General features: G+C 35.5%; 5 non-coding genes and 1 pseudogene across 5 annotated transcripts; all 6 read left to right on the top strand.

Annotated features, from left to right (window-relative positions):
* Window positions 1-1,152: 1,152 nt before the first annotated feature.
* On the top strand, window positions 1,153-3,147 carry LOC117185533 (small subunit ribosomal RNA). The gene has a single exon (XR_004471048.1). It is a non-coding gene; the product is annotated as a small subunit ribosomal RNA (ribosomal RNA).
* A 600-nt stretch (window positions 3,148-3,747) lies between these two features.
* On the top strand, window positions 3,748-3,926 carry LOC117185519 (5.8S ribosomal RNA). The gene has a single exon (XR_004471034.1). It is a non-coding gene; the product is annotated as a 5.8S ribosomal RNA (ribosomal RNA).
* Window positions 3,927-4,343: 417 nt separating this feature from the next.
* On the top strand, window positions 4,344-10,332 carry LOC117185546 (uncharacterized; annotated as a pseudogene).
* A 2,744-nt stretch (window positions 10,333-13,076) lies between these two features.
* LOC117185532 (small subunit ribosomal RNA) lies at window positions 13,077-15,071 on the top strand. The gene has a single exon (XR_004471047.1). It is a non-coding gene; the product is annotated as a small subunit ribosomal RNA (ribosomal RNA).
* A 600-nt stretch (window positions 15,072-15,671) lies between these two features.
* On the top strand, window positions 15,672-15,850 carry LOC117185518 (5.8S ribosomal RNA). Its single transcript, XR_004471033.1, has one exon. It is a non-coding gene; the product is annotated as a 5.8S ribosomal RNA (ribosomal RNA).
* A 417-nt stretch (window positions 15,851-16,267) lies between these two features.
* On the top strand, window positions 16,268-20,230 carry LOC117185544 (large subunit ribosomal RNA). Its single transcript, XR_004471059.1, has one exon. It is a non-coding gene; the product is annotated as a large subunit ribosomal RNA (ribosomal RNA).
* Window positions 20,231-21,146: the final 916 nt, after the last annotated feature.

The raw sequence follows: 21,146 nt of genomic DNA, 5'->3' as shown, positions 1-21,146 counted from the left end.
CGGCAATGTCTGTGTATTTTATATGAATATATATATATTTCTTAATATATATGAATAATTTTGAAGTGATAGTATTGTATTTTTTATTAAAATACGAAAAGAAACTATTGTTAAGAGGCACTCTCAAGTAAAAATACCCGATTTGCGGAAAGCGTGGCAGAAAACCTATATAGGGAGTGGTAGTCTCGTGCATGGTATATTTCATATGAAAATTTTATAATGAAAAATTATTAATTTATTTCATATGATATGGGGAATATACTTAGCCGACAATGTCTGTGTATTTTATATGAATATATATATATTTCTTAATATATATGAATAATTTTGAAGTGATAGTATTGTATTTTTTATTAAAATACGAAAAGAAACTATTGTTAAGAGGCACTCTAAAGCAAAAATACCCGATTTGCGGAAAGCGTGGCAGAAAACCTATACATGATGGACAGTTGATGTCCATCGGTATTGTATACAATATTTGGTACAGTATTGTATATAATATTATTATATGTTGTCATTATACTCAAAGTAGTGTTTAATAGGAGATATTTGTTTTCAAATTGATCTTAATAAAGATAATATAGTGAAACTAACCAAGATATATACTATTTAGTATATATCATTTCTGTTTCGAATTATTATCGTGAATTTTTGGAAATGGTCTTATATGATTAAATATTGTATGAGTGCCATTTCAACAATGTACCAGCATATAATCAAAGCGATTTATATGCAAATTCAAATATTGCCAAAATATATAAATTCCATTCCACATGAACTCATGTGTTTGGTTTTATTTAATGTATATCACAAAAAACGCATACGAAATTGGATAAATTTTAAATTTGTTGTCAAAATACATAGTTTAAACACAATTAATATTGGTTTAAGCCTATATACGTGTGATAATATATTAAGTGCAAATAAAAAGATATTTTTGAACGAAAAAAAAATGTATATAATAAAATATATATATTTATATAGAGAAAAATGGCGAATGTGAATGCTATATAAAAATGGCCACAATCGTTTAACAAATTCTCATAAACTGTTGATAAAAAATATTTATTTATTTTTTTTTTTTATTCAAAAGTATTATTGAGTTGTCAAATATTTACATATGTGAGCGTATGCGCACGAAACGAAAACATTATTCTGGTTGATCCTGCCAGTAGTTATATGCTTGTCTCAAAGATTAAGCCATGCATGTCTAAGTACACACGAATTAAAAGTGAAACCGCAAAAGGCTCATTATATCAGTTATGGTTCCTTAGATCGTTAACAGTTACTTGGATAACTGTGGTAATTCTAGAGCTAATACATGCAATTAAAACACGGACCTTATGGGACGTGTGCTTTTATTAGGCTAAAACCAAGCGATCGCAAGATCGTTACATTGGTTGAACTCTAGATAACATGCAGATCGTATGGTCTTGTACCGACGACAGATCTTTCAAATGTCTGCCCTATCAACTTTTGATGGTAGTATCTAGGACTACCATGGTTGCAACGGGTAACGGGGAATCAGGGTTCGATTCCGGAGAGGGAGCCTGAGAAACGGCTACCACATCTAAGGAAGGCAGCAGGCGCGTAAATTACCCACTCCCAGCTCGGGGAGGTAGTGACGAAAAATAACAATACAGGACTCATATCCGAGGCCCTGTAATTGGAATGAGTACACTTTAAATCCTTTAACAAGGACCAATTGGAGGGCAAGTCTGGTGCCAGCAGCCGCGGTAATTCCAGCTCCAATAGCGTATATTAAAGTTGTTGCGGTTAAAACGTTCGTAGTTGAACTTGTGCTTCATACGGGTAGTACAACTTACAATTGTGGTTAGTACTATACCTTTATGTATGTAAGCGTATTACCGGTGGAGTTCTTATATATAATTAAGTACTTGTATTTTTTTATATATTCCTCCTATTTAAAAACCTGCATTAGTGCTCTTCATCGAGTGTTATTGTGGGCCGGTACAATTACTTTGAACAAATTAGAGTGCTTAAAGCAGGCTTCAAATGCCTGAATATTCTGTGCATGGGATAATGAAATAAGACCTCTGTTCTGCTTTCATTGGTTTTCAGATCAAGAGGTAATGATTAATAGAAGCAGTTTGGGGGCATTAGTATTACGACGCGAGAGGTGAAATTCTTGGACCGTCGTAAGACTAACTTAAGCGAAAGCATTTGCCAAAGATGTTTTCATTAATCAAGAACGAAAGTTAGAGGTTCGAAGGCGATCAGATACCGCCCTAGTTCTAACCATAAACGATGCCAGCTAGCAATTGGGTGTAGCTACTTTTATGGCTCTCTCAGTCGCTTCCCGGGAAACCAAAGCTTTTGGGCTCCGGGGGAAGTATGGTTGCAAAGCTGAAACTTAAAGGAATTGACGGAAGGGCACCACCAGGAGTGGAGCCTGCGGCTTAATTTGACTCAACACGGGAAAACTTACCAGGTCCGAACATAAGTGTGTAAGACAGATTGATAGCTCTTTCTCGAATCTATGGGTGGTGGTGCATGGCCGTTCTTAGTTCGTGGAGTGATTTGTCTGGTTAATTCCGATAACGAACGAGACTCAAATATATTAAATAGATATCTTCAGGATTATGGTGTTGAAGCTTATATAGCCTTCATTCATGGTGGCAGTAAAATGTTTATTGTGTTTGAATGTGTTTATATAAGTGGAGCCGTACCTGTTGGTTTGTCCCATTATAAGGACACTAGCTTCTTAAATGGACAAATTGCGTCTAGCAATAATGAGATTGAGCAATAACAGGTCTGTGATGCCCTTAGATGTCCTGGGCTGCACGCGCGCTACAATGAAAGTATCAACGTGTATTTCCTAGACCGAGAGGTCCGGGTAAACCGCTGAACCACTTTCATGCTTGGGATTGTGAACTGAAACTGTTCACATGAACTTGGAATTCCCAGTAAGTGTGAGTCATTAACTCGCATTGATTACGTCCCTGCCCTTTGTACACACCGCCCGTCGCTACTACCGATTGAATTATTTAGTGAGGTCTCCGGACGTGATCACTGTGACGCCTTGCGTGTTACGGTTGTTTCGCAAAAGTTGACCGAACTTGATTATTTAGAGGAAGTAAAAGTCGTAACAAGGTTTCCGTAGGTGAACCTGCGGAAGGATCATTATTGTATGTTTCTACCGTTAACAAAAATATATATATATTGCCAATTTACCAAACAAAATATGTTTTTATAAAATCATAATTGTAAAATAAAATATATTCAGTTGTATATATTATATGTTTATATTAATTAATTATATTGCCAATATACTCATTTAGTAGTAGCTATACATATAACATTGTGTTCTATGTGTGTAGCAATTAATATATAAATACATATTGATGATATTATTACAATAATATTGATTTATAAAATCTGTGTGCATATGTACCATAGTATGCACGCGTTGCGAATATGTATTGTCCATCATAGCTATGGGCATACATTGGTTAATGCAACAGCCTAAAAAGTACAATGTTGTACCTGATTTCAGGTTAATACTTTTATATAAATTGATAATTATCAAACAAGCCAAAATACATATTATATTATTTAACAATATGGTAATATATCGTTTATATAAAACTAAGACATTTCGCAACATTCTTTTAGGATAAAATTAAAATTTATTGAAGGAATTGATATATGCCAGTAAAATGGTGTATTTTTAATTTCTTTCAATAAAGACATATCTGACAAATAAATGAATAAACAAATTTTAATCACTCTAAGCGGTGGATCACTCGGCTCATGGGTCGATGAAGAACGCAGCAAACTGTGCGTCATCGTGTGAACTGCAGGACACATGAACATCGACATTTTGAACGCATATCGCAGTCCATGCTGTTTGGTACTTTAATTAATTTTATAGTGCTGCTTGGACTACATATGGTTGAGGGTTGTAAGACTATGCTAAATAAGTTGTTTAAAAATTTTACGAAATTTTTAAGCATATTGTATATTATTGGATATGTATATATATATATATTCATAATATTGATATTAAATGGAAACGCATTATCTCTCATTGTTGTATATATTTGTGTGAGAAGAACGAAGAAAAATATATATTTTTTTGTCCTTTTTGAATCAAATAATACTGAGGAATGTCTAGCATAAAAAAATAATTAAAGTTTTTTCATCTAGAATTGCCTCTTATTAATGTTTCGAAAGGAAATTTTGTTGTAAATATAAATATTTAATATTCTTCGTGATATTCGTTATAAAATACGAATATTATAATGATTTCATTATGAGAACGCTCTATATATATAATAATATAGTGTAATTATCATTATAAATTTTAATATACGTATATACAACCTCAACTCATATGGGACTACCCCCTGAATTTAAGCATATTAATTAGGGGAGGAAAAGAAACTAACCAGGATTTTCTTAGTAGCGGCGAGCGAAAAGAAATCAGTTCAGCACTAAGTCACTTTGTCTATATGGCAAACGTGAGATGCAGTGTATGGAGCGTCAATATTCTAGTATGAGAAATTAACGATTTAAGTCCTTCTTAAATGAGGCCATTTACCCATAGAGGGTGCCAGGCCCGTATAACGTTAATGATTACTAGATGATGTTTCCAAAGAGTCGTGTTGCTTGATAGTGCAGCACTAAGTGGGTGGTAAACTCCATCTAAAACTAAATATAACCATGAGACCGATAGTAAACAAGTACCGTGAGGGAAAGTTGAAAAGAACTCTGAATAGAGAGTTAAACAGTACGTGAAACTGCTTAGAGGTTAAGCCCGATGAACCTGAATATCCGTTATGGAAAATTCATCATTAAAGTTGTAATATTTTAACAATATTATAATAATAGTGTGCATTTTTTCCATATAAGGACATTGTAATCTATTAGCATATAACAAATTTATCATAAAATATGACTTATAGTTTATTCAAATTATTATGCTTGCATTTTAACATAGAATAAATGTCATTAATTTGATAAAGTGTTGATAAATTAAAATTAATACAGTGCGTTAATTTTTCGAAATTATATAATGGCATAATTATCATTGATTTTTGTGTTTATTATATGCATTTGTATGATTAACAATGCGAAAGATTCAGGATACCTTCGGGACCCGTCTTGAAACACGGACCAAGGAGTCTAACATATGTGCAAGTTATTGGGAGATAAACCTAATAGCGTAATTAACTTGACTAATAATGGGATTAGTTTTTTAACTATTTATAGATAATTAACACAATCCCGGGGCGTTCTATATAGTTATGTATGATAATATTTATATTATTTATGCCTCTAACTGGAACGTACCTTGAGCATATATGCTGTGACCCGAAAGATGGTGAACTATACTTGATCAGGTTGAAGTCAGGGGAAACCCTGATGGAAGACCGAAACAGTTCTGACGTGCAAATCGATTGTCAGAATTGAGTATAGGGGCGAAAGACCAATCGAACCATCTAGTAGCTGGTTCCTTCCGAAGTTTCCCTCAGGATAGCTGGTGCATTTTAATGTTATATAAAATAATCTTATCTGGTAAAGCGAATGATTAGAGGCCTTAGGGTCGAAACGATCTTAACCTATTCTCAAACTTTAAATGGGTAAGAACCTTAACTTTCTTGATATGAAGTTTAAGGTTATGATATAATGTGCCCAGTGGGCCACTTTTGGTAAGCAGAACTGGCGCTGTGGGATGAACCAAACGTAATGTTACGGTGCCCAAATTAACAACTCATGCAGAAACCATGAAAGGCGTTGGTTGCTTAAAACAGCAGGACGGTGATCATGGAAGTCGAAATCCGCTAAGGAGTGTGTAACAACTCACCTGCCGAAGCAACTAGCCCTTAAAATGGATGGCGCTTAAGTTGTATACCTATACATTACCGCTAAAGTAGATGATTTATATTACTTGTGATATAAATTTTGAAACTTTAGTGAGTAGGAAGGTACAATGGTATGCGTAGAAGTGTTTGGCGTAAGCCTTCATGGAGCTGCCATTGGCACAGATCTTGGTGGTAGTAGCAAATAATCGAATGAGACCTTGGAGGACTGAAGTGGAGAAGGGTTTCGTGTGAACAGTGGTTGATCACGAGTTAGTCGGTCCTAAGTTCAAGGCGAAAGCCGAAAATTTTCAAGTAAAAAATCAGTGAGTAATATTGTCAAATCTTTTATGATTTTTAAATACTTGAATAATTTTGAACGAAAGGGAATACGGTTCCAATTCCGTAACCTGTTGAGTATCCGTTTGTTATTAAATATGGGCCTCGTGCTCATCCTGGCAACAGGAACGACCATAAAGAAGCCGTCGAGAGATATCGGAAGAGTTTTCTTTTCTGTTTTATAGCCGTACTACCATGGAAGTCTTTCGCAGAGAGATATGGTAGATGGGCTAGAAGAGCATGACATATACTGTTGTGTCGATATTTTCTCCTCGGACCTTGAAAATTTATGGTGGGGACACGCAAACTTCTCAACAGGCCGTACCAATATCCGCAGCTGGTCTCCAAGGTGAAGAGTCTCTAGTCGATAGAATAATGTAGGTAAGGGAAGTCGGCAAATTAGATCCGTAACTTCGGGATAAGGATTGGCTCTGAAGATTGAGATAGTCGGGCTTGATTGGGAAACAATAACATGGTTTATGTGCTCGTTCTGGGTAAATAGAGTTTCTATCATTTATGGTAGTTACTTGTTCCCCGGATAGTTTAGTTACGTAGCCAATTGTGGAACTTTCTTGCTAAAATTTTTAAGAATACTAATTGGGTTAAACCAGTTAGTTCTTATTAATTATAACGATTATCAATTAACAATCAATTCAGAACTGGCACGGACTTGGGGAATCCGACTGTCTAATTAAAACAAAGCATTGTGATGGCCCTAGCGGGTGTTGACACAATGTGATTTCTGCCCAGTGCTCTGAATGTCAAAGTGAAGAAATTCAAGTAAGCGCGGGTCAACGGCGGGAGTAACTATGACTCTCTTAAGGAACGGACGGAACACCCACTTGAAGGGGTTTGGTCCCCGATAACACTAGGGGACCTAAGGGTACACAGAGTGTCATTGACGAAATCTCCAGGACCTGATGGGATTACTCCAAGAACTGTCAGGAGTATTCCGTCAGGAGTTATGCTTCGCATAATGAACCTGATACTTTGGTGCGGAAAGTTGCCTGTCTCCATCCGGCAGGCACGAACCATCTTCATTCCGAAGGTGGGGAATGCTTCTCGACCGCAAGACTTTCGTCCAATTACGGTACAATCTGTTTTGGTAAGGATTTTAAATGCCATTTTGGCTTCCCGGTTGACCTCATCAGTCGACTGGGATCCGCGTCAGCGAGGTTTCCTTCCAACCGACGGATGTGCCGATAATACGACGATAGTCGACTTAATCTTAAGGGATCACCATAAACGTTGTAAATCACTTTATATCGCAACTTTAGATATAAGCAAAGCATTTGACTCGGTGTCTCATGCAGCAGTTAGCGCCACTCTAACTGCATATGGTGCCCCTAAAGAATTCGTTGACTACGTACAAAATTCGTACGAGGTCTGTGGCACAACGCTCAATGGGGACGGATGGAGATCAGAGGAATTCATACCTGCTCGAGGTGTCAGACAGGGTGACCCGCTATCTCCCATAATATTCAACTTGATCATCGATCAGTTGCTTAGGTCCTACCCCAATGAGATTGGTGCCACAATCGGTGATCACACAACAAACGCGGCCGCGTTCGCAGATGATATTGTCTTATTTGCGGAAACTCGTTTAGGCCTTCAAACAATGCTAGACACGACTGTCGATTTTCTATCTTCAGTCGGGCTTACCCTTAACTCGGATAAATGTTTTACAGTTGGAATAAAGGGGCAACCGAAACAGAAGTGTACTGTGGTCATCCCAGAGACCTTCCGTATCGGTTCGCGCTCGTGTCCTGCATTGAAGCGCACAGACGAGTGGAAGTATTTAGGCATAACATTCACTGCACAAGGGAGGACCAGGTACAGTCCAGCCGACGACCTAGGTCCGAAGCTGTTGAGGCTGACAAGGTCCCCCCTAAAACCACAACAGAAATTGTTCGCACTCAGAACAGTTCTTATCCCACAACTTTACCATAAGCTGACCCTAGGTAGTGTGATGATAGGTGTTCTGAGGAAGTGTGACATACTGGTACGTTCGACCGTAAGGAAGTGGTTAGGGCTTCCTCTGGACGTGTCAACTGCATTCTTCCATGCTCCTCATATTTATGGGGGCCTCGGAATCCCTTCAGTTCGTTGGGTAGCGCCAATGCTACGTATGAAAAGATTGAGCAATATTAAGTGGGCCCACCTCGCGCAATCCGAGGCGGCCAGCTCATTTCTTACCGACGAATTGAATAAGGCCCGGGGTAGAACTCTGGCTGGACTGAATGAGTTGACATCGCGTTCGGAGATCGAAACGTATTGGGCGAACAGGTTGTATATGTCTGTTGATGGTCGCGGCTTACGTGAAGCGGGACTTTTTCGTCCCCAACACGGCTGGGTGTGTCAGCCCACGCGTTTGCTAACAGGTCAAGATTACCGAAACGGTATCAAGCTGCGAATAAATGCCCTACCATCGAGGTCTCGTACCACGAGGGGCAGAAATGAATTGGAACGGCAATGTCGTGCAGGTTGTGATGCTCCCGAAACAACAAACCACATCCTGCAGAATTGTTACCGTACGCATGGGAGGCGGGTAGCAAGACATAACTGTGTAGTCAATAACCTTAAGAGGATTCTTGAGGAGAAGGGCCACACAGTACACGTCGAACCAAGTTTGCAGCTGGAAACCTCGGTAAGTAAACCAGACCTGGTGTGTATCCGTGACAATCACGCTTGCGTGATTGATGCGCAGATTATAACGGATGGACTGTTTCTCGACGATGTGCACCATCGCAAAGTTGAGAAATATAAAAGACCGGAAGTTATATCTGCACTGCGGAGAGAATTCGGAGTGTCGGGCAACGTCGAAGTCTAATAGACTCTTTAAGGGTAGCCAAATGCCTCGTCATCTAATTAGTGACGCGCATGAATGGATTAACGAGATTCCTACTGTCCCTATCTACTATCTAGCGAAACCACAGCCAAGGGAAGGGAACGGGCTTGGAATAATTAGCGGGGAAAGAAGACCCTTTTGAGCTTGACTCTAATCTGGCAGTGTAAGGAGACATAAGAGGTGTAGCATAAGTGGGAGATATTAGATTTCGGTTTGGTATCGACAATGAAATACCACTACTCTTATTGTTTCCTTACTTACTTGATTAAATGGAACGTGTATCATTTCCTAGCCATTATACGGATATATTTATTATATCTTATGGTATTGGGTTTTGATGCAAGCTTCTTGATCAAAGTATCACGAGTTTGTTATATAATCGCAAACAAATTCTTTAATGAGAAAATGCATTTATGTATTTTCAATTTGAAAATTTGGTATAACTCCAATTACTCAGGTATGATCCAATTCAAGGACATTGCCAGGTAGGGAGTTTGACTGGGGCGGTACATCTCTCAAATAATAACGGAGGTGTCCCAAGGCCAGCTCAGTGCGGACAGAAACCACACATAGAGCAAAAGGGCAAATGCTGACTTGATCTCGGTGTTCAGTACACACAGGGACAGCAAAAGCTCGGCCTATCGATCCTTTTGGTTTAAAGAGTTTTTAACAAGAGGTGTCAGAAAAGTTACCATAGGGATAACTGGCTTGTGGCGGCCAAGCGTTCATAGCGACGTCGCTTTTTGATCCTTCGATGTCGGCTCTTCCTATCATTGTGAAGCAAAATTCACCAAGCGTTGGATTGTTCACCCATGCAAGGGAACGTGAGCTGGGTTTAGACCGTCGTGAGACAGGTTAGTTTTACCCTACTAATGACAAAACGTTGTTGCGACAGCATTCCTGCGTAGTACGAGAGGAACCGCAGGTACGGACCAATGGCACAATACTTGTTCGAGCGAACAGTGGTATGACGCTACGTCCGTTGGATTATGCCTGAACGCCTCTAAGGTCGTATCCGTGCTGGACTGCAATGATAAATAAGGGGCAATTTGCATTGTATGGCTTCTAAACCATTAAAAGTTTATAATTTATTTTATAAACGACAATGGATGTGATGCCAATGTAATTTGTAACATAGTAAATTGGGAGGATCATCGATCACCTGATGCCGCGCTAGTTGCATATAAAAACATTATTTAATACAATGACAAAGCCTAGAATCAATTGTAAACGACTTTTGTAACAGGCAAGGTGTTGTAAGTGGTTGAGCAGCTGCCATACTGCGATCCACTGAAGCTTATCCTTTGCTTGATGATTCGATATATATAAATTTATTCTTTATATATGAAAATTATTTTTATATATTTATATGAATATATACCTATAAATGGTAATATATATTTATATATAGATATATATTAAAAAGAATATATTTTATATAAATATGGATAAATTATTTATCCTATATAAATTACGTTGGCTTGAATATGAATATAATGTTATATTATAAGTTTGTTATACTTAATTACATATGAAATGATACTTATAAAAATTTTATTATGTGAACACACGAAACATAGTGTATATGCATATGTGCAAATGTGAATGTATATATGAAATAATATGAATGCAAAAAGCATGGAGTGATCGTATATGGAACTTGGAAGTATTTCTAATATTGGAATTTAATGATATGTGATATGAATGCAAGAATTAAATAGTTTGGTATATAAAATGTGATAATATTATTGGGTATGTGAAATGTTTCCCATATCCTAAAAATTATAACATGAGCATGATTTGATTATGAATACAGAAAATATAAAGATATATTTTATATACATATGTACAAATATATGTATATTTGGAGTGGTCGTTTGTGGAACTTGGAAGTATTTCTAATATTGGAATTTAATGATATGTGATATGAATGCAAGAATTAAATAGTTTGGTATATAAAATGTGATAATATTATTGGGTATGTGAAATGTTTCCCATATCCTAAAAATTATAACATGAGCATGATTTGATTATGAATACAGAAAATATAAAGATATATTTTATATACATATGTACAAATATATGTATATTTGGAGTGGTCGTTTGTGGAACTTGGCAGTATTTCTAATATTGGAATTCAATGATATGTGATATAAATGCAAGAATTAAATAGTTTTGTATATAAAATGACAATATTATGGATATGGGGAAACATTCACCATATCCTTAAAATTATAACATGAGCATGATTTGATTTTGAATAGAGAAAATATAATGATATATTTTATATACATATTTACAAAAATATATGTATATTTTTGACATTGTGTTATAATGAATAAAAATAACAAATAACGCCGAGGTGTGCTATAAAATATCAATATTAGGTTTTATATGGATATGGATATGGATATGGATATGGATATGGGAATGTTTCTCATATATAATATAACATTATAACATAATCATAATGCGATTATAAATATAGAAAATATAAAAATGTATTTAATATAAATAGATATATTACGTGTATATGTGAAATTAAAGCAAAGATACCAGCTGATATGATATTTTTCATGTAAATGAATGATGAATGTAATAAAAATAATTAATTTAATTTCATATGATATGGGGAACATACTAAGTCGGCAATGTCTGTTTATTTTATATGCGTATATATATTTTTCTTAATATATATGAATAATTTTGAAGTGATAGTATAGTATTTTGTATTAAAATACGAAAAGAAACTATTTTTAAAAGGTACTCTCAAGTAAAAATACCCGATTTGCGGAAAGCGTGGCAGAAAACCTATATAGGGAGTGGTAGTCTCGTGCATGGTATATTTCATATGAAAATTTTATAATGAAAAATTATTAATTTATTTCATATGATATGGGGAATATACTTAGCCGGCAATGTCTGTGTATTTTATATGAATATATATATATTTCTTAATATATATGAATAATTTTGAAGTGATAGTATTGTATTTTTTATTAAAATACGAAAAGAAACTATTGTTAAGAGGCACTCTCAAGTAAAAATACCCGATTTGCGGAAAGCGTGGCAGAAAACCTATATAGGGAGTGGTAGTCTCGTGCATGGTATATTTCATATGAAAATTTTATAATGAAAAATTATTAATTTATTTCATATGATATGGGGAATATACTTAGCCGACAATGTCTGTGTATTTTATATGAATATATATATATTTCTTAATATATATGAATAATTTTGAAGTGATAGTATTGTATTTTTTATTAAAATACGAAAAGAAACTATTGTTAAGAGGCACTCTAAAGCAAAAATACCCGATTTGCGGAAAGCGTGGCAGAAAACCTATACATGATGGACAGTTGATGTCCATCGGTATTGTATACAATATTTGGTACAGTATTGTATATAATATTATTATATGTTGTCATTATACTCAAAGTAGTGTTTAATAGGAGATATTTGTTTTCAAATTGATCTTAATAAAGATAATATAGTGAAACTAACCAAGATATATACTATTTAGTATATATCATTTCTGTTTCGAATTATTATCGTGAATTTTTGGAAATGGTCTTATATGATTAAATATTGTATGAGTGCCATTTCAACAATGTACCAGCATATAATCAAAGCGATTTATATGCAAATTCAAATATTGCCAAAATATATAAATTCCATTCCACATGAACTCATGTGTTTGGTTTTATTTAATGTATATCACAAAAAACGCATACGAAATTGGATAAATTTTAAATTTGTTGTCAAAATACATAGTTTAAACACAATTAATATTGGTTTAAGCCTATATACGTGTGATAATATATTAAGTGCAAATAAAAAGATATTTTTGAACGAAAAAAAAATGTATATAATAAAATATATATATTTATATAGAGAAAAATGGCGAATGTGAATGCTATATAAAAATGGCCACAATCGTTTAACAAATTCTCATAAACTGTTGATAAAAAATATTTATTTATTTTTTTTTTTATTCAAAAGTATTATTGAGTTGTCAAATATTTACATATGTGAGCGTATGCGCACGAAACGAAAACATTATTCTGGTTGATCCTGCCAGTAGTTATATGCTTGTCTCAAAGATTAAGCCATGCATGTCTAAGTACACACGAATTAAAAGTGAAACCGCAAAAGGCTCATTATATCAGTTATGGTTCCTTAGATCGTTAACAGTTACTTGGATAACTGTGGTAATTCTAGAGCTAATACATGCAATTAAAACACGGACCTTATGGGACGTGTGCTTTTATTAGGCTAAAACCAAGCGATCGCAAGATCGTTACATTGGTTGAACTCTAGATAACATGCAGATCGTATGGTCTTGTACCGACGACAGATCTTTCAAATGTCTGCCCTATCAACTTTTGATGGTAGTATCTAGGACTACCATGGTTGCAACGGGTAACGGGGAATCAGGGTTCGATTCCGGAGAGGGAGCCTGAGAAACGGCTACCACATCTAAGGAAGGCAGCAGGCGCGTAAATTACCCACTCCCAGCTCGGGGAGGTAGTGACGAAAAATAACAATACAGGACTCATATCCGAGGCCCTGTAATTGGAATGAGTACACTTTAAATCCTTTAACAAGGACCAATTGGAGGGCAAGTCTGGTGCCAGCAGCCGCGGTAATTCCAGCTCCAATAGCGTATATTAAAGTTGTTGCGGTTAAAACGTTCGTAGTTGAACTTGTGCTTCATACGGGTAGTACAACTTACAATTGTGGTTAGTACTATACCTTTATGTATGTAAGCGTATTACCGGTGGAGTTCTTATATATAATTAAGTACTTGTATTTTTTTATATATTCCTCCTATTTAAAAACCTGCATTAGTGCTCTTCATCGAGTGTTATTGTGGGCCGGTACAATTACTTTGAACAAATTAGAGTGCTTAAAGCAGGCTTCAAATGCCTGAATATTCTGTGCATGGGATAATGAAATAAGACCTCTGTTCTGCTTTCATTGGTTTTCAGATCAAGAGGTAATGATTAATAGAAGCAGTTTGGGGGCATTAGTATTACGACGCGAGAGGTGAAATTCTTGGACCGTCGTAAGACTAACTTAAGCGAAAGCATTTGCCAAAGATGTTTTCATTAATCAAGAACGAAAGTTAGAGGTTCGAAGGCGATCAGATACCGCCCTAGTTCTAACCATAAACGATGCCAGCTAGCAATTGGGTGTAGCTACTTTTATGGCTCTCTCAGTCGCTTCCCGGGAAACCAAAGCTTTTGGGCTCCGGGGGAAGTATGGTTGCAAAGCTGAAACTTAAAGGAATTGACGGAAGGGCACCACCAGGAGTGGAGCCTGCGGCTTAATTTGACTCAACACGGGAAAACTTACCAGGTCCGAACATAAGTGTGTAAGACAGATTGATAGCTCTTTCTCGAATCTATGGGTGGTGGTGCATGGCCGTTCTTAGTTCGTGGAGTGATTTGTCTGGTTAATTCCGATAACGAACGAGACTCAAATATATTAAATAGATATCTTCAGGATTATGGTGTTGAAGCTTATATAGCCTTCATTCATGGTGGCAGTAAAATGTTTATTGTGTTTGAATGTGTTTATATAAGTGGAGCCGTACCTGTTGGTTTGTCCCATTATAAGGACACTAGCTTCTTAAATGGACAAATTGCGTCTAGCAATAATGAGATTGAGCAATAACAGGTCTGTGATGCCCTTAGATGTCCTGGGCTGCACGCGCGCTACAATGAAAGTATCAACGTGTATTTCCTAGACCGAGAGGTCCGGGTAAACCGCTGAACCACTTTCATGCTTGGGATTGTGAACTGAAACTGTTCACATGAACTTGGAATTCCCAGTAAGTGTGAGTCATTAACTCGCATTGATTACGTCCCTGCCCTTTGTACACACCGCCCGTCGCTACTACCGATTGAATTATTTAGTGAGGTCTCCGGACGTGATCACTGTGACGCCTTGCGTGTTACGGTTGTTTCGCAAAAGTTGACCGAACTTGATTATTTAGAGGAAGTAAAAGTCGTAACAAGGTTTCCGTAGGTGAACCTGCGGAAGGATCATTATTGTATGTTTCTACCGTTAACAAAAATATATATATATTGCCAATTTACCAAACAAAATATGTTTTTATAAAATCATAATTGTAAAATAAAATATATTCAGTTGTATATATTATATGTTTATATTAATTAATTATATTGCCAATATACTCATTTAGTAGTAGCTATACATATAACATTGTGTTCTATGTGTGTAGCAATTAATATATAAATACATATTGATGATATTATTACAATAATATTGATTTATAAAATCTGTGTGCATATGTACCATAGTATGCACGCGTTGCGAATATGTATTGTCCATCATAGCTATGGGCATACATTGGTTAATGCAACAGCCTAAAAAGTACAATGTTGTACCTGATTTCAGGTTAATACTTTTATATAAATTGATAATTATCAAACAAGCCAAAATACATATTATATTATTTAACAATATGGTAATATATCGTTTATATAAAACTAAGACATTTCGCAACATTCTTTTAGGATAAAATTAAAATTTATTGAAGGAATTGATATATGCCAGTAAAATGGTGTATTTTTAATTTCTTTCAATAAAGACATATCTGACAAATAAATGAATAAACAAATTTTAATCACTCTAAGCGGTGGATCACTCGGCTCATGGGTCGATGAAGAACGCAGCAAACTGTGCGTCATCGTGTGAACTGCAGGACACATGAACATCGACATTTTGAACGCATATCGCAGTCCATGCTGTTTGGTACTTTAATTAATTTTATAGTGCTGCTTGGACTACATATGGTTGAGGGTTGTAAGACTATGCTAAATAAGTTGTTTAAAAATTTTACGAAATTTTTAAGCATATTGTATATTATTGGATATGTATATATATATATATTCATAATATTGATATTAAATGGAAACGCATTATCTCTCATTGTTGTATATATTTGTGTGAGAAGAACGAAGAAAAATATATATTTTTTTGTCCTTTTTGAATCAAATAATACTGAGGAATGTCTAGCATAAAAAAATAATTAAAGTTTTTTCATCTAGAATTGCCTCTTATTAATGTTTCGAAAGGAAATTTTGTTGTAAATATAAATATTTAATATTCTTCGTGATATTCGTTATAAAATACGAATATTATAATGATTTCATTATGAGAACGCTCTATATATATAATAATATAGTGTAATTATCATTATAAATTTTAATATACGTATATACAACCTCAACTCATATGGGACTACCCCCTGAATTTAAGCATATTAATTAGGGGAGGAAAAGAAACTAACCAGGATTTTCTTAGTAGCGGCGAGCGAAAAGAAATCAGTTCAGCACTAAGTCACTTTGTCTATATGGCAAACGTGAGATGCAGTGTATGGAGCGTCAATATTCTAGTATGAGAAATTAACGATTTAAGTCCTTCTTAAATGAGGCCATTTACCCATAGAGGGTGCCAGGCCCGTATAACGTTAATGATTACTAGATGATGTTTCCAAAGAGTCGTGTTGCTTGATAGTGCAGCACTAAGTGGGTGGTAAACTCCATCTAAAACTAAATATAACCATGAGACCGATAGTAAACAAGTACCGTGAGGGAAAGTTGAAAAGAACTCTGAATAGAGAGTTAAACAGTACGTGAAACTGCTTAGAGGTTAAGCCCGATGAACCTGAATATCCGTTATGGAAAATTCATCATTAAAGTTGTAATATTTTAACAATATTATAATAATAGTGTGCATTTTTTCCATATAAGGACATTGTAATCTATTAGCATATAACAAATTTATCATAAAATATGACTTATAGTTTATTCAAATTATTATGCTTGCATTTTAACATAGAATAAATGTCATTAATTTGATAAAGTGTTGATAAATTAAAATTAATACAGTGCGTTAATTTTTCGAAATTATATAATGGCATAATTATCATTGATTTTTGTGTTTATTATATGCATTTGTATGATTAACAATGCGAAAGATTCAGGATACCTTCGGGACCCGTCTTGAAACACGGACCAAGGAGTCTAACATATGTGCAAGTTATTGGGAGATAAACCTAATAGCGTAATTAACTTGACTAATAATGGGATTAGTTTTTTAACTATTTATAGATAATTAACACAATCCCGGGGCGTTCTATATAGTTATGTATGATAATATTTATATTATTTATGCCTCTAACTGGAACGTACCTTGAGCATATATGCTGTGACCCGAAAGATGGTGAACTATACTTGATCAGGTTGAAGTCAGGGGAAACCCTGATGGAAGACCGAAACAGTTCTGACGTGCAAATCGATTGTCAGAATTGAGTATAGGGGCGAAAGACCAATCGAACCATCTAGTAGCTGGTTCCTTCCGAAGTTTCCCTCAGGATAGCTGGTGCATTTTAATGTTATATAAAATAATCTTATCTGGTAAAGCGAATGATTAGAGGCCTTAGGGTCGAAACGATCTTAACCTATTCTCAAACTTTAAATGGGTAAGAACCTTAACTTTCTTGATATGAAGTTTAAGGTTATGATATAATGTGCCCAGTGGGCCACTTTTGGTAAGCAGAACTGGCGCTGTGGGATGAACCAAACGTAATGTTACGGTGCCCAAATTAACAACTCATGCAGAAACCATGAAAGGCGTTGGTTGCTTAAAACAGCAGGACGGTGATCATGGAAGTCGAAATCCGCTAAGGAGTGTGTAACAACTCACCTGCCGAAGCAACTAGCCCTTAAAATGGATGGCGCTTAAGTTGTATACCTATACATTACCGCTAAAGTAGATGATTTATATTACTTGTGATATAAATTTTGAAACTTTAGTGAGTAGGAAGGTACAATGGTATGCGTAGAAGTGTTTGGCGTAAGCCTTCATGGAGCTGCCATTGGCACAGATCTTGGTGGTAGTAGCAAATAATCGAATGAGACCTTGGAGGACTGAAGTGGAGAAGGGTTTCGTGTGAACAGTGGTTGATCACGAGTTAGTCGGTCCTAAGTTCAAGGCGAAAGCCGAAAATTTTCAAGTAAAAAATCAGTGAGTAATATTGTCAAATCTTTTATGATTTTTAAATACTTGAATAATTTTGAACGAAAGGGAATACGGTTCCAATTCCGTAACCTGTTGAGTATCCGTTTGTTATTAAATATGGGCCTCGTGCTCATCCTGGCAACAGGAACGACCATAAAGAAGCCGTCGAGAGATATCGGAAGAGTTTTCTTTTCTGTTTTATAGCCGTACTACCATGGAAGTCTTTCGCAGAGAGATATGGTAGATGGGCTAGAAGAGCATGACATATACTGTTGTGTCGATATTTTCTCCTCGGACCTTGAAAATTTATGGTGGGGACACGCAAACTTCTCAACAGGCCGTACCAATATCCGCAGCTGGTCTCCAAGGTGAAGAGTCTCTAGTCGATAGAATAATGTAGGTAAGGGAAGTCGGCAAATTAGATCCGTAACTTCGGGATAAGGATTGGCTCTGAAGATTGAGATAGTCGGGCTTGATTGGGAAACAATAACATGGTTTATGTGCTCGTTCTGGGTAAATAGAGTTTCTATCATTTATGGTAGTTACTTGTTCCCCGGATAGTTTAGTTACGTAGCCAATTGTGGAACTTTCTTGCTAAAATTTTTAAGAATACTAATTGGGTTAAACCAGTTAGTTCTTATTAATTATAACGATTATCAATTAACAATCAATTCAGAACTGGCACGGACTTGGGGAATCCGACTGTCTAATTAAAACAAAGCATTGTGATGGCCCTAGCGGGTGTTGACACAATGTGATTTCTGCCCAGTGCTCTGAATGTCAAAGTGAAGAAATTCAAGTAAGCGCGGGTCAACGGCGGGAGTAACTATGACTCTCTTAAGGTAGCCAAATGCCTCGTCATCTAATTAGTGACGCGCATGAATGGATTAACGAGATTCCTACTGTCCCTATCTACTATCTAGCGAAACCACAGCCAAGGGAACGGGCTTGGAATAATTAGCGGGGAAAGAAGACCCTTTTGAGCTTGACTCTAATCTGGCAGTGTAAGGAGACATAAGAGGTGTAGCATAAGTGGGAGATATTAGATTTCGGTTTGGTATCGACAATGAAATACCACTACTCTTATTGTTTCCTTACTTACTTGATTAAATGGAACGTGTATCATTTCCTAGCCATTATACGGATATATTTATTATATCTTATGGTATTGGGTTTTGATGCAAGCTTCTTGATCAAAGTATCACGAGTTTGTTATATAATCGCAAACAAATTCTTTAATGAGAAAATGCATTTATGTATTTTCAATTTGAAAATTTGGTATAACTCCAATTACTCAGGTATGATCCAATTCAAGGACATTGCCAGGTAGGGAGTTTGACTGGGGCGGTACATCTCTCAAATAATAACGGAGGTGTCCCAAGGCCAGCTCAGTGCGGACAGAAACCACACATAGAGCAAAAGGGCAAATGCTGACTTGATCTCGGTGTTCAGTACACACAGGGACAGCAAAAGCTCGGCCTATCGATCCTTTTGGTTTAAAGAGTTTTTAACAAGAGGTGTCAGAAAAGTTACCATAGGGATAACTGGCTTGTGGCGGCCAAGCGTTCATAGCGACGTCGCTTTTTGATCCTTCGATGTCGGCTCTTCCTATCATTGTGAAGCAAAATTCACCAAGCGTTGGATTGTTCACCCATGCAAGGGAACGTGAGCTGGGTTTAGACCGTCGTGAGACAGGTTAGTTTTACCCTACTAATGACAAAACGTTGTTGCGACAGCATTCCTGCGTAGTACGAGAGGAACCGCAGGTACGGACCAATGGCACAATACTTGTTCGAGCGAACAGTGGTATGACGCTACGTCCGTTGGATTATGCCTGAACGCCTCTAAGGTCGTATCCGTGCTGGACTGCAATGATAAATAAGGGGCAATTTGCATTGTATGGCTTCTAAACCATTAAAAGTTTATAATTTATTTTATAAACGACAATGGATGTGATGCCAATGTAATTTGTAACATAGTAAATTGGGAGGATCATCGATCACCTGATGCCGCGCTAGTTGCATATAAAAACATTATTTAATACAATGACAAAGCCTAGAATCAATTGTAAACGACTTTTGTAACAGGCAAGGTGTTGTAAGTGGTTGAGCAGCTGCCATACTGCGATCCACTGAAGCTTATCCTTTGCTTGATGATTCGATATATATAAATTTATTCTTTATATATGAAAATTATTTTTATATATTTATATGAATATATACCTATAAATGGTAATATATATTTATATATAGATATATATTAAAAAGAATATATTTTATATAAATATGGATAAATTATTTATCCTATATAAATTACGTTGGCTTGAATATGAATATAATGTTATATTATAAGTTTGTTATACTTAATTACATATGAAATGATACTTATAAAAATTTTATTATGTGAACACACGAAACATAGTGTATATGCATATGTGCAAATGTGAATGTATATATGAAATAATATGAATGCAAAAAGCATGGAGTGATCGTATATGGAACTTGGAAGTATTTCTAATATTGGAATTTAATGATATGTGATATGAATGCAAGAATTAAATAGTTTGGTATATAAAATGTGATAATATTATTGGGTATGTGAAATGTTTCCCATATCCTAAAAATTATAACATGAGCATGATTTGATTATGAATACAGAAAATATAAAGATATATTTTATATACATATGTACAAATATATGTATATTTGGAGTGGTCGTTTGTGGAACTTGGAAGTATTTCTAATATTGGAATTTAATGATATGTGATATGAATGCAAGAATTAAATAGTTTGGTATATAAAATGTGATAATATTATTGGGTATGTGAAATGTTTCCCATATCCTAAAAATTATAACATGAGCATGATTTGATTATGAATACAGAAAATATAAAGATATATTTTATATACATATGTACAAATATATGTATATTTGGAGTGGTCGTTTGTGGAACTTGGCAGTATTTCTAATATTGGAATTCAATGATATGTGATATAAATGCAAGAATTAAATAGTTTTGTATATAAAATGACAATATTATGGATATGGGGAAACATTCACCATATCCTTAAAATTAT

The sequence above is a fragment of the Drosophila pseudoobscura genome, unplaced genomic scaffold, assembly GCF_009870125.1.
Source record: "Drosophila pseudoobscura strain MV-25-SWS-2005 unplaced genomic scaffold, UCI_Dpse_MV25 Unplacedtig00000848, whole genome shotgun sequence".
NCBI lineage: Eukaryota > Metazoa > Arthropoda > Insecta > Diptera > Drosophilidae > Drosophila > Drosophila pseudoobscura.
Note: the sequence above shows the minus strand (reverse complement) of the source record. Positions and strands in the feature narration are given on the sequence as shown.